We start from the raw sequence: 15,318 nt of genomic DNA on the forward strand, positions 1-15,318 counted from the left end.
AAGAATAGGAGCAAAGGAAAAAACTTTTTTGAGAAACGAAAAGGCCCTCAAGGCTTCATCTGTCCAGTTTTTAGGATTGGACTCTTTCTTAGTAAGGGCTGTGATAGGAGCAATGATACTGGAGTAGTTAGAAATGAATTGACAATAAATCCTAGAAAACGCTGGACAGCCTTAAGTGTAGATGGAAGTGGCCAATCCACAATAGCTTGAACCATCTCAGGATCCATTTATAGACCAGTTCCAGAAATGATGTAACCCAGAAATGTCATGGATTTAGTCTCAAAGGAACCATTCTCAAGCTTGCAGTAAAGATGGTTTTTACAGAGTCTGGAAAGTACCTCAGCGACATGTCTTCTATGAGTATCGAGAGTTTGAGAAAAAATGAGGATATCGTCCAGATAAACGATTACCCAAATATAGAGTAGATCCTGAAAGATTTCATTCACAAAACTTTGAAAAACTGCTGGGGCATTACACAGGCCGAAAGGCATCACTAAATATTCATAGTGCCCGTCACGGGTATTGAAGGCAGTCTTCCATTCATCACCGGTCCGAATACGAATGAGATTATATGCGCCACGCAGGTCTAATTTTGTAAATATAGTAGCGCCCTTACTCTGGTCAAATAACTCGATGATGAGAGGGATTGGATAACGTTTTTTTACAGTTAATAAATTAAGACCACGATAGTCGATGCAAGGCCGTAATGAGCCATCTTTTTTCTTTACGAAAAAGAAACCTGCGCCAGCTGGAGAAACTGATGGTCTGATGAAATCTCTCTGAAGGTTTTCTTTAACATAGCGTAACATAGCCTGGGTCTCAGGTTGAGAGAGAGGGTAGACTCGACCCCTAGGTAGATTTTTTCCAGAGATTAATTCTATAGGACAGTCCCGGGGATGATGTGGTGGAAGCATCTCAGCACGTGCTTCATCAAACACGTCCGCAAATGACTGGTAATGAGGTGGTAACAAAGATGAGCTATCAGATGTTTTAATGGAAGAAATCTGGAGAGGTCTTACTTTAGTTAAACATCCAACATGACAATGAGAGCCCTAAGTCAGGATATCAAAGGTATTCCAATCTACTTGAGGAGAGTGTAGCCATGAGAGAATAATGATTGACACGTGTAGAATAGAACCAGATGGAGGCTCAGACTAAAACACTGGATCCAATATAGCGTGGTCACCATTTATGAGACAGAGGTAACAACGCCGGTACTCGTCCACGGGACCGGTGTGTGACATCATAACAGAGATATATACGTTAGGTAAACAGGACTATGCAGCTTACATGGTAAATAATGTCTTCCTGACAATGCAACCATGATATTTGAAACTAATAATTATTCGCAAGAAACCACTACTATATGACATACTAAGCTTAAGCTACATATGAGAAAATCAATATAAATTTTCCCTTTTGCTAGTATACTATATTAGGATGTGACTAGTTTTGTAATGCAATACTAATGTTGGGAAACGACACAGAATTACAGTGTGTTGAGTGACCTGATTACTGGATATACAGTGTTCAACTTTGATAAAGTGTATTATGAGAGGAACTCTTTAATAATTTGTCTTTAATTAAATATATAATACTAGTCATGTCAGAATAAATATGATATGATCTCATCCCTGGAGCATATATGGGAAATACTTTTGAGTAACAAGGTATTAAACCATTTGAACTCAACAATACCCTATAGTAATATAGAGTACAAAACCATTTAAACTTTATAATAAAGTACAGTCTATTAGGAATTCAAGTAGGGTTAACGAGAACACAATAGAACGATTACACATAACCAATTAGGATATAAGAGATATGGGATATGTGATAGAGTATATGAGAAATAAAACAATTCCTAAATAACACATAACTTAATGATAGGGTGGTTGTGTAGTTAGATGCTCATCAGATCCCTTATATCTTTCCGAATTATACATGGCTCCCACCTAAGGGTTTGATAATTTTGAATTATACACACTATAATTTATAACTATCTTAGTCTTCACCTCGTTGACTCTTTCTTTTAATATGTTTATCAAGCAATATACCTGAAATATATTAAATAAATTTAAATTTTAAGATTGAGAAGTAAAACTTTATTTTTAATATAAAGAATTTAATATCAGTGGACCGGAGTGCCTCGTTATGGTTTTTTTTCAACTCTGGTCTTTGAGCAATAATAATCTACCTTTTATGGGCAATTTGATAGCAAGAAGTTCCTTACTACCAATGTCATTATTCATCTGCACTGGTTGGAGCTTGCATGAGAGGAATCTAACATGGATTGAGTTTTCCAGAAGAAGCATACTGGATCAAGACTGCTCAGATCACATAACATGAGGAATAAACCCCAAGGAGAAAGGGTATTGGTTTATTGAAGAATGGGAGCCAAATAGAATGTTTATTCCAAATACTGAAATCTTGAGAAGCACCTGGAGGCTGTTCTTTGGGATTTGTGGTTTGCTCAGTCAAAGCCATTATATACTCCACCAAAGTGGTGTATCCCCAAATAAACTGCTTATAGTAGGTAACAAAGTAGGTAACCCAAAGTGTTGGGTTTCCTTGAGACCAGTAACAGCACAGTAATTAAACTTCTTCTCTTCCCTCGGGTGACAGATGAGATCATGCCAGTTGCATGGTGGGGTCCTCTGGTGAGGTGCCTGGAGAGAAGGTTCCAGTCAAATTGAAGGGTGTTGGGATTGTTCTCTCTCTTAGGTCTGCTCGCTAAATCGGATGTCCACCCTATTACATTGTAATGAGGTAATCCAAAGAAGACAGAAATTACCAAAAAACTTGATGCAGTCTTAAAACTCTGGCCAGAAGGTAGCAATTAACACATTGTTATTTCCCTGTAGTTAAGAGCGCCATAGTTCTGAACTAAACAGCATATTGTTCCCTGTGCACTTTGGCAAAGGTGCAAGATGGTGGAAGCAGCAGACGAGACCTGTACTGGTAATTGAAAACCTTCCTGAAAGCGTCCAGAAAGTTGCACAGATATGCAGAAGGGGATTGTTGCGCTACCATAGAGGTGAAACCCAGACGAGAGCTTGACGGGACAGTAGGGAGATTATATAACCATTCTTGGCCTTTTCAGAGCAAAAATTACCCAGGAGAAGTTTGAACTACATTGAATACTAGTTCAAAAATCCTCTGCAGGCCATGGGGATCCCCATCATATTTAGGATGGTTAGGGATAGAAAGCTGAGATGCCACAAACGGAATGGGAAGCCCCAATGGAGCTGGAGAAGAATCATGACCACCGAAAGTGTGCCAGAGTATATCCAGGTAATGAGAAAGGTCTTGCAAACATTGCATCAATTGGTCTTGGTTCGCCTCCTTTTTATCAATCGTTCCCACAAGATGCTCTTGTAAGAGTGGATTCCTTTTGCCAGCTAAAGGTGACACTAGCAGAATAGAGGCGCAGAGTCTAAAGAGCCCACCGGTTTTCAACAGGGACCACCGCATATAGGCTTGGGCTTTGCTGCTGGGAGCCAACAGGTAGTGGACCTTTGCACTGCGCTCTAGCATTTCAAGCTGATAACACAAAGAAAGAGTATGAAGTGAGTGGAAGTAGAGTAGTCTGAATAGCCAGGGACTGGTACAAGAACAGTGTCACGATAACAAGGAGGTTCAATTGGATCCTGGTAGTTCAGCCGGGTTTGGCGTGACTTCAGCTAGGGGCGCGGAGTCTAACAAGTGAAAGGTGTTCACCAGTGATTCCCGCAATGGAATATGGGCTTCGCGGCTTCCACTTGCAGGTCGCGGCCCACTAGGGAAGTTCCCAGCGAACCATAACAGAAGGAGCGTGGAATTAGGTAGAAAGTAGCTTCGCCACTCGAAAATGATGATTAGCAGGGATGTTCTGCAACGTTTGGGAGGTAATTTGCAGAATAGCGTTGCCTCTAGGAAGCGGTATTGCAAGGAAGTTCTGCAGCGTAGCCACTTAGGGGGCGGTTTCCCAAAATATAAAAGTGTTGCCACCTAGAAGGCGGTTTCTTGGAGTATACTGGTGTTTTCGCTTAGGAGGCGGTTTCTCGGAATAATAGTGTTGCCACTTAGGATGCGGTTTCTCGGAATAACTGCGTTGCCGCTTAGGATGCGGTTTCTCTGAATATCTGCATAGGAGCTTGGAGGAGCTGGAATCCTAAAACGCAAGGTAAGAACTTCTTAGGAGAAAAACACAGGAGCTGCTTCCAGTACTAAGGTCAGGGACTGACTGAAAGAACCAGCACTGAGTTCAGGTCAGAAGGTGTAGAAATAGTGCAGTTCCAATTAGGCAGCCAATAGAGGGCAGCAAGAGCACAGAAAAGAGTCAGCCAGCTCTGCGCATGCGCAGAACCACTGAGCGCCGAACCGAAGACAGGAAGAGACAGCACTGGACGGTTGCAGCAGCGTGGATCCAGGTAAGTAGAAAGACTTAATGGGGGGAGTTTAGGAGGCAGCGGATACGCACGCCGGCTCCCGGGGGGACAGTGGGAGTCCGGCATGTGACAAACAGACTGTGAAATGCCAAATCAGAACTAATATTTAAGCCACACATCAAGCTGAGAACAAACCAAAAGTGCACAAAGACAATCAGGAGTAAGGAACTCAAATAACAGGAATGGTAGCTAGAGGCTGGAAACCTCATACTATAACACTACACAGTGCTCAAAGACAGACATAAATAGAGAGCTAATTTGAATCTTCCACCCTGCATCAGTGGTCACATGACCATGGGTCAAAGAAACCAGGAAGTGTTGCGCCCACTCTTAAGGTTAGTGCAGCAGTTGGAGCCTGCAGAAAGGATCGACATGTCCGGTAAATGAAGCACAAACACAGTGTGCCGGTGTGACGAGTGCAAGCCTACTCTCAACTTCAAGTAACAAGATTTTTCCTGTTATGTTATGTATTCATCTTATTTTAAGTAGGGATGAGCGCACTCGGATTTCTGAAATCCGAGCCCACCCGAACGTTGCGGATCCGAGTCGGATCCGAGACAGATCCGGGTATTGGCGCCAAATTCAAAAGTGAAACTGAGGCTCTGACTCATAATCCCGTTGTCGGATCTCGCGATACTCGGATCCTATAAATTCCCCGCTAGTCGCCGCCATCTTCACTCGGGCATTGATCAGGGTAGAGGGAGGGTGTGTTAGGTGGTCCTCTGTGCTGTTTAGTTCTGTGCTGTTTAGTTCTGTGCTGTTTAGTTCTGTGCTGTTTAGTTCTGTGCTGTTTAGTTCTGTGCTGTTTAGTTCTGTGCTGTTTAGTTCTGTGCTGTTTAGTGCTGTGCTGTGCTGTGCTGTGCTGTTTAGTGCTGTGCTGTGCTGTGCTGTGTTCTGCAGTATCAGTCCAGTGGTGCTGTGTGCTGTGCTCTGTCCTTCTGAGGTCAGTGGTGCTGCTGGGTCCTGTGCTGTGTCCTGTTCAGTCCAGTGGTGCTGTGTCCTGTGCTCTGTGCTTCTAAGGGCATAGTTATTTCCCCAATATTCCCCTGTGTTTAAAAAAATAAAAAAAAGTTTTTTTAAAAAATACCAAAAACTACTTTAATATTTTTTAATTACCACAAAATTTTCACAACCAATCCTGCAGTATAAGCCCATTGGTACTGCAATATTACCAAGTTCACACATTCAGCAGTAAAAGTCCAGTGGTACTGCAATATTACAAAGTTTACACATTCTGCAGTATCAGTCCAGTGGTGCTGTGTCCTGTGCTCTGTCCTGCTGAGTTCCGTAGTGCTGCTGGGTCCTGTGCCGTGTCCTGTTCAGTCCAGTGGTGCTGTGTCCTGTGCTCTGTGCTTCTAAGGGCATAGTTATTTCCCCATTATTCCCAAGTTTTTAAAAAATAAAAAAAAAGTAAAAAAAAATAAAAAATTTAAAAAAAAAAAAATATATAATAATTATAACCAAATTTGCAAAACCAATCCAGCATTATAAGTCCATTGGTACTGCAATATTACCAAGTTCACACATTCTGCAGTATCAGTCCAGTGGTGCTGTGTCCTGTGCTCTGTCCTGCTGAGTTCCGTAGTGCTGCTGGGTCCTGTGCCGTGTCCTGTTCAGTCCAGTGGTGCTGTGTCCTGTGCTCTGTGCTTCTAAGGGCATAGTTATTTCCCCACTATTCCCAAGTTTTTTAAAAATAAAAAAAAAGTAAAAAAAAATAAAAAATGTAAAAAAAAAAAAATATATAATAATTATAACCAAATTTGCAAAACCAATCCAGCAGTATAAGTCCATTGGTACTGCAATATTACCAAGTTCACACATTCTGCAGTATCAGTCCAGTGGTGCTGTGTCCTGTGCTCTGTCCTGCTGAGTTCCGTAGTGCTGCTGGGTCCTGTGCCGTGTCCTGTTCAGTCCAGTGGTGCTGTGTCCTGTGCTCTGTGCTTCTAAGGGCATAGTTATTTCCCCACTATTCCCAAGTTTTTTAAAAATAAAAAAAAAGTAAAAAAAAATAAAAAATTAAAAAAAAAAAATATATATAATAATTATAACCAAATTTGCAAAACCAATCCAGCAGTATAAGTCCATTGGTACTGCAATATTACCAAGTTCACACATTCTGCAGTATCTTGTGCTACATATAATGGAGACCAAAAATTTGGAGGATAAAGTAGGGAAAGATCAAGACCCACTTCCTCCTAATGCTGAAGCTGCTGCCACTAGTCATGACATAGACGATGAAATGCCATCAACGTCGTCTTCCAAGCCCGATGCCCAATCTCGTAGTACCGGGCATGTAAAATCCAAAAAGCCCAAGTTAAGAAAAAGTAGCAAAAAGAGAAACTTAAAATCATCTGAGGAGAAACGTAAAGTTGCCAATATGCCATTTACGACACGGAGTGGCAAGGAACGGCTTAGGCCCTGGCCCGTGTTCATGACTAGTGGTTCAGCTTCACCCACGGATCTTAGCCCTCCTCCTCCTCCCCCCCCGTACAAAAAATTGAAGAGAGTTATGCTGTCAGCAACAAAACAGCAAACAACTCTGCCTTCTAAAGAGAAATTATCACAAATCCCCAAGGCGAGTCCAAGGGTGTTGGTGGTTGTCAAGCCTGACCTTCCCATCACTGTACGGGAAGAGGTGGCTCGGGAGGAGGCTATTGATGATGTAGCTGGCGCTGTGGAGGAACTTGATGATGAGGATGGTGATGTGGTTATTGTAAATGAGGCACCAGGGGGGGAAACAGCTGATGTCCATGGGATGAAAAAGCCCATCGTCATGCCTGGTCAGAAGACCAAAAAATGCACCTCTTCGGTCTGGAGTTATTTTTATCCAAATCCAGACAACCAATGTATGGCAATATGTAGCTTATGTAAAGCTCAAATAAGCAGGGGTAAGGATCTTGCCCACCTAGGAACATCCTCCCTTATACGTCACCTGAATAACCTTCATAGTTCAGTGGTTAGTTCAGGAACTGGGGCTAGGACCCTCATCGGTACAGGGACACCTAAATCCCGTGGTCCAGTTGGATACACACCAGCAACACCCTCCTCGTCAACTTCCTCCACAATCTCCATCAGATTCAGTCCTGCAGCCCAAGTCAGCAGCCAGACTGAGTCCTCCTCAATACGGGATTCATCCGAGGAATCCTGCAGCGGTACGCCTACTACTGCCACTGCTGCTGTTGCTGCTGTTAGTCGGTCATCTTCCCAGAGGGGAAGTCGTAAGACCGCTAAGTCTTTCACCAAACAATTGACCGTCCAACAGTCGTTTGCCATGACCACCAAATACGATAGTAGTCACCCTATTGCAAAGCGTATAACTGCGGCTGTAACTGCAATGTTGGTGTTAGACGTGCGCCCGGTGTCCGCCATCAGTGGAGTGGGATTTAGAGGGTTGATGGAGGTATTGTGTCCCCGGTACCAAATCCCCTCGAGATTCCACTTCACTAGGCAGGCGATACCAAAAATGTACAGAGAAGTACGATCAAGTGTCCTCAGTGCTCTTAAAAATGCGGTTGTACCCACTGTCCACTTAACCACGGACATGTGGACAAGTGGTTCTGGGCAAACAAAGGACTATATGACTGTGACAGCCCACTGGGTAGATGCATCCCCTTCCGCAGCAACAGCAACAGCTGCATCAGTAGCAGCATCTACAAAATGGCTGCTCATGCAAAGGCAGGCAACATTGTGCATTACAGGCTTTAATAAGAGGCACAACGCTGACAACATATTAGAGAAAATGAGGGAAATTATCTCCCAGTGGCTTACCCCACTTAGACTCTCATGGGGATTTGTGGTGTCAGACAATGCCAGTAACATTGTGCGGGCATTAAATATGGGCAATTTCCAGCACGTCCCATGTTTTGCCCACACCATTAATTTGGTGGTGCAGCATTACCTCAAGAGTGACAGGGGTGTGCAGGAGATGCTTGCGGTGGCCCGCAAAATTGCTGGACACTTTCGGCATTCAGCCAGTGCCTACCGCAGACTAGAGGCACATCAAAAAAGCTTGAACCTGCCCTGCCATCACCTCAAACAAGAGGTTGTGACGCGCTGGAACTCCACCCTCTATATGCTGCAGAGGATGGAGGAGCAGCAAAAGGCCATTCAGGCCTACACAGCCACCTACGACATAGGCAAAGGAGTGGGGATGCGCCTGAGTCAAGCGCAGTGGAGACTGATTTCCGTGTTGTGCAAGGTTCTGCAGCCATTTGAACTTGCCACACGAGAAGTCAGTTCCGACACTGCCAGCTTGAGTCAGGTCATTCCCCTGATCAGGCTGTTGCAGAAGCAGCTGGAGAAAGTGAGGGAGGAGCTGGTAAGCCATTGCGATTACACCAAGCATGTAGCTCTTGCGGATGTAGCCCTTCGTACGCTTTGCCAGGATCCGAGGGTGGTCACTCTTTTAAAGTCAGAGGAATACATTCTGGCCACCGTGCTCGATCCTCGGTTTAAAGCGTATGTTGTGTCTCTGTTTCCGGCGGACACAAGTCTACAGCGGTGCAAAGACCTGCTGGTCAGGAGATTGTCCTCTGAAGAGGACCGTGACATGCCAACAGCTCCACCCTCATTTTCTTCCACATCTATGGCTGCGAGGAAAAAGCTCAGTTTTCCCAAAAGAGGCACTGGCGGGGATGCTGATAACATCTGGTCCGGACTGAAGGACCTGCCAACCATTGCAGACATGTCTACTCTCGCTGCATTGGATGCTGTGACAATAGAAAAAATTGTGGATGATTACTTTGCTGACACCATCCAAGTAGACATGTCAGACAGTCCATATTGTTACTGGCAGGAAAAAAAGGCAGTTTGGAAGCCCCTGTACAAACTGGCTCTATTTTACCTGAGTTGTCCCCCCTCCAGTGTGTACTCGGAAAGAGTTTTTAGTGCAGCGGGGAACCTGGTCAGTGAGCGGCGAAGGAGGTTGCTTCCTCACAACGTTGAAAAAATGATGTTTATAAAAATGAATAATCAATTCCTCAATGAAGTACAGCACTGCCCTCCAGATACTACAGAGGGACCTGTGGTTGTGGAGTCCAGCGGGGACGAATTGATAATGTGTGATGAGGAGAAAGTAGACACTGTAGGGGGAGAGGAATCAGAGGTTGAGGATGAGGACGACATCTTGCCTCAGTAGAGCCTGTTTAGTCTGTACAGGGAGAGATGAATAGCTTTTTTGGTGTGGGGGCCCAAACAAACCAATCATTTCAGTCAAAGTTGTTTGGTAGGCCCTGTCGCTGAAATGATTGGTTTGTTAAAGTGTGCATGTCCTATTTCAACAACATACCTCTCAACTGCAGCTCATCCCTCCTCTGCGGGGATAATGTCTCCTGTGCTCTGACACGTCACTCTGTGTACTCTCAGCCTCAAGATCTGACACTACAGCTACCATGCCTCTTGTAGCAGCCCTCACTCCAGGGCCTCTTCCATGTGCAGTGTCCCCCTCTCTCTTGGGTTCACTATAGTGGCATGGAGTTCTCCCCCTCATCCAGGGCACACATTCCTTGCCCTGGCTCAGTCACCACGCTCAGACTTCCAGGCAATGCTGGGGGAGCCTGGGAGCTTCCACCCCAGGTCCCCAGCTACAACTCTCCTCTCCTGTGTCTTCTCTCTCTTTCTGACACTTTAAAGATCGTGCCTTTAAATGAAAAAGTCAGTCTTCATTGCACGACTATGTGCAAGTGCAACAGGGACATTTTTTTGGGTTTACAAAGTCAAACAATAACACTTCGACCCTGTCTGTCTGGGGTCTCTCAATGACGAATTGTCTGTAGCATGTTTGGAGGAGGTATTGTGGCCCCGGTATCAAATTGGGTACCGGGGCCACCCCACTATGCAGTCCAGATACTTGTTTGGTGGAATTCCGACACGTGGAGGGTTTTTTAATTATATTGTGGCCTCGGTACCAAATTGTGTACCGGGGCCACCACACTACGCAGTCAAGATACTTGTTTGGTGGAATTCAGACCAGTTGAGGGTTTTATTATTATATTGTGTGGACCACTCTATCTATACCACACTACAACTCTATACCACTCTATTTCCTACTTTAATTCTATTTAATTCTATTTCCTACTTTAATTCTATTACTAATTAATTACCATAAAGAGGAACAAAAAAAACCAATTTTACCAAAAGTATAATATGACTTAGACTTACAAACACTACACTTTAAAGATCGTGCCTTTAAATGAAAAAGTCAGTCTTCATTGCACGACTATGTGCAACAGGGACATTTTTTTGGGTTTACAAAGTCAAACAATAACACTACGACCCTGTCTGTCTGGGGTCTGTCAATGACGAATTGTCTGGAGCATGTTTGGAGGAGGTATTGTGGCCCCGGTATCAAATTGGGTACCGGGGCCACCCCACTATGCAGTCCAGATACTTGTTTGGTGGAATTCCGACACGTGGAGGGTTTTTAAATTATATTGTGGCCTCGGTACCAAATTGTGTACCGGGGCCACCACACTACGCAGTCAAGATAGATAGATGCGTATTGCGTATCATAGATAAAGTACATTCAGTGGTGTGGGGCAAATTGAAAAATATTCCAAATGCACTGACATTATCAAAAACAAGAGGTTGTCACACGCTAAAACTCCAACATGTATATGATGGAGAGGATGGAGGAGCAGCCGTATGTGTAGTGTAATGCAGATCTGTTGAAGGTTTTTTATATATTTTATTGTGGTGCCCAGTGCCCACTCCTCTACGCAGTCCAGATACATTTATTGGTGCGAATCATAAAAGTTCAGGGTTTTTAATATATATTGTGGTGACCCACTCCTCTACGCAGTCCAGGTACATTTATTGGTGCGAATCATAAAAGTTCAGGGTTTTTAATATATATTGTGGTGACCCACTCCTCTACGCAGTCCAGGTACATTTATTGGTGCGAATCATAAAAGTTCAGGGTTTTTAATAGATATTGTGGTGACCCACTCCTCTACGCAGTCCAGGTACATTTATTGGTGCGAATCATAAAAGTTCAGGGTTTTTAATATATCTTGTGGTGACCCACTCCTCTACGCAGTCCAGGTACATTTATTGGTGCGAATCATAAAAGTTCAGGGTTTTTAATATATATTGTGGTGACCCACTCCTCTACGCAGTCCAGGTACATTTATTGGTGCGATTCATAAAAGTTCAGGGTTTTTAAGATATCTTGTGGTGACCCACTCCTATACGCAGTCCAGGTACATTTATTGGTGCGATTCATAAAAGTTCAGGGTTTTTAATAGATATTGTGGTGACCCACTCCTCTACGCAGTCCAGGTACATTTTTTGGTGCGAATCATAAAAGTTCAGGGTTTTTAAGATATTGTGGTGACCCACTCCTCTACGCAGTCCAGGTACATTTATTGGTGCGAATCATAAAAGTTCAGGGTTTTTAAGATATCTTGTGGTGACCCACTCCTATACGCAGTCCAGGTACATTTATTGGTGCGATTCATAAAAGTTCAGGGTTTTTAATAGATATTGTGGTGACCCACTCCTCTACGCAGTCCAGGTACATTTTTTGGTGCGAATCATAAAAGTTCAGGGTTTTTAAGATATTGTGGTGACCCACTCCTCTACGCAGTCCAGGTACATTTATTGGTGCGAATCATAAAAGTTCAGGGTTTTTAAGATATTGTGGTGACCCACTCCTCTACGCAGTCCAGGTACAATTATTGGTGCGAATCATAAAAGTTCAGGGTTTTTAAGATATTGTGGTGACCCACTCCTCTACGCAGTCCAGGTACAATTATTGGTGCGAATCATAAAAGTTCAGGGTTTTTAAGATATTGTGGTGACCCACTCCTCTACGCAGTCCAGGTACAATTATTGGTGCGAATCATAAAAGTTCAGGGTTTTTAAGATATTGTGGTGACCCACTCCTCTACGCAGTCCAGGTACAATTATTGGTGCGAATCATAAAAGTTCAGGGTTTTTAATATATTGTGGTGACCCACTCCTCTACGCAGTCCAGGTACAATTATTGGTGCGAATCATAAAAGTTCAGGGTTTTTAAGATATTGTGGTGACCCACTCCTCTACGCAGTCCAGGTACAATTATTGGTGCGAATCATAAAAGTTCAGGGTTTTTAAGATATTGTGGTGACCCACTCCTCTACGCAGTCCAGGTACAATTATTGGTGCGAATCATAAAAGTTCAGGGTTTTTAAGATATTGTGGTGACCCACTCCTCTACGCAGTCCAGGTACAATTATTGGTGCGAATCATAAAAGTTCAGGGTTTTTAAGATATTGTGGTGACCCACTCCTCTACGCAGTCCAGGTACAATTATTGGTGCGAATCATAAAAGTTCAGGGTTTTTAATATATATTGTGGTGACCCACTCCTCTACGCAGTCCAGAAAGATACCTTGTTGCAACGTTTTGGACTAATAACTATATTGTGAGGTGTTCACAATACACTGTAAATTAGTGGAAATGCTTGTTATTGAATGTTATTGAGGTTAATAATAGCCTAGGAGTGAAAATAAGCCCAAAAACTTGATTTTTAAACTTTTTATGTTTTTTTCAAAAAAAATCCGAATCCAATACCTTAAATCCGAACCGAGACCTTTCGTCAAGTGTTTTGCGAGACAAATCCGAACCTCAAAAATAACGAAAATCCGGATCCAAAACACAAAACACGAGACCTCAAAAGTCGCCGGTGCACATCCCTAATTTTAAGTTGTTTGAAAGCAGACAACTCCTTCAATAGCAATGTGAATGTCAGGCTTAGAGTGGTGAAAGACAGGATCATTTCTAAATTGTATTTTATTTTTAGGCATGGGGCTTCAAAATACAGAAAACCCCTTATCCAGTAACCCCCCCAAGCCCCAAGTATCCTGGTCACTTTAATAGAGTACAAAGCTTGAAACAATATTGTACAGCTAAGTACAATATTGTTTCAAGCTTTGTGCTCTATTAAAGTGACCAGGATCTAGCAGTGTCAGAAACTGCACTGGGTCCCAGCTGCAAAGTGTTGCCAGGGTAAGTATCTGCCCTAGATACATATAAGTTTGGTGCTGCATTTCCCTATTAATCGATAAGGATTTAGCCTTTACAATGAGCGCCACAAAAATGGTCACACACAAGATTTTCACCCGCTCTGTAAAACTTGCCTAACACACTTACATGAAGTATACACATGGAAAAAAGTAATAACATGCGTACCGTGAGGTAAGCAGCAGTGAGTATCGAAGAGAAGATGGAGTAGCCTCTGCTATGGTCGTATTCCTCCAAATCTCCACCAATCAGCAAATCAATGTAAAAAGAGCAAACATAGTGTAACACCGCAATATATAATACACCTGATGGGGATAGTTCACCACTAAACACCAATGTTCTATGAAGTGTATGGGACCTTGATCCCAGAATCACATAATAGGACACCCATATGAGTGCATGATAAATATAAAATCTGCGTACTAGATAGCATGAGAAATCTCACATCTCATGAAAATTGTTGATTGCAGGTTTTCACATGTGCACAACCATTAGCTTCACAGTCCCAACCTCACTCTGCCCGGAGCTCTTGGTGTTTAATGGTGAACTATCCCCATCAGGTATATTATATATTGTGGTGTTACACTATGTTTGCTCTTTTTACATTGATTTGCTGATTGGTGGAGATTTGGAGGAATACGACCATAGCAGAGGCTACTCCATCTTCTCTTCGATACTCACTGCTGCTTACCTCATGGTACGCATGTTATTACTTTTTCCCATCTTGTTTATTTGATATTACACTATGAGGCGCCCTGCCTGTTTTCTGTTGCTATATATATATATATATATATATATATATATATATATATATATATATATATATATAATATAGCAGCCTTTGACAAAATGTCAGGGTAGAACAACACCATGTAACATTTGAACTGTAAATGAATACATTATAGAGTGAAGTGAATAATCCAAATATGCTGTGATACTTGGTAAAGTGATCTACCACTAGATTGTTTTACCCGTGATATTTATTATTTAAAATGGGGTCAAGTCAAATTTTTGCCATAACTAGACAGAACAAAATATAAGCCTATATACAGGGAAAATAGGTTGGAAGTTTCCCTGGGACAAGGATTGATGTGAATGAATAAACATTCTCTGCACAGAACTGTGGGGCATGTTGGCGCTATATAGATACAGAGGAAGAATAATAATTACTGATAGACAAACATGCATATAATGTTAAAGATGCCATGCTTAGGAAGACAAGTGTTACCTGTATAGAAGTATATGCTCACTGGTATGTCATTTGCAGAGACAACAACACTATAGTAGTTTCCAGGTATAAGGTTGGTCAAATTAAGTGCTGTTGTTGTTGAGTAAAGACTGTATGCTGATGAAGGGCTTCCTGTCACTGTCACAGTGTAATTTGCCGAACCACCTATTGGCTGATTCCATATTATTGTTGCATTTGAAGTGGATACCTCAGTAACATGAAGATTCTGGATAACACTAGGGTCTGAAATAAAGACAAAGAACTAATAATGAGCTTAATACTTCCAAATATCAACTCAATATGATCAGATGATTCTCAAATGTCAGTTGCACCCTGTTCCAAGTATACATCTCGAAAATATGGCACATTCCTGCAGCAGGGAAAGCAGATATTACATTGTATCTAAGGTTTATTGTCAGCTGTTTGTGACTCATTGCTCTTGGGTTCTTGGTGACCCATTGCGTACAGGAAAAACTGTCAAATGTAATAATAATTTGGGACATAGGCAGAAAGATTATACATATACACAGATATATATGATGTAAACATACTTGAATGAGAATAATCCTATTTTAACAAGTGTGCCAATGTAACATAATTAACATTAATCTGTTTTGGTTTTTGTCAGTAATTACTGACACATTACTTTTGGCTGGTG

Source organism: Mixophyes fleayi, chromosome 3 (genome assembly GCF_038048845.1).
Source record: "Mixophyes fleayi isolate aMixFle1 chromosome 3, aMixFle1.hap1, whole genome shotgun sequence".
NCBI lineage: Eukaryota > Metazoa > Chordata > Amphibia > Anura > Limnodynastidae > Mixophyes > Mixophyes fleayi.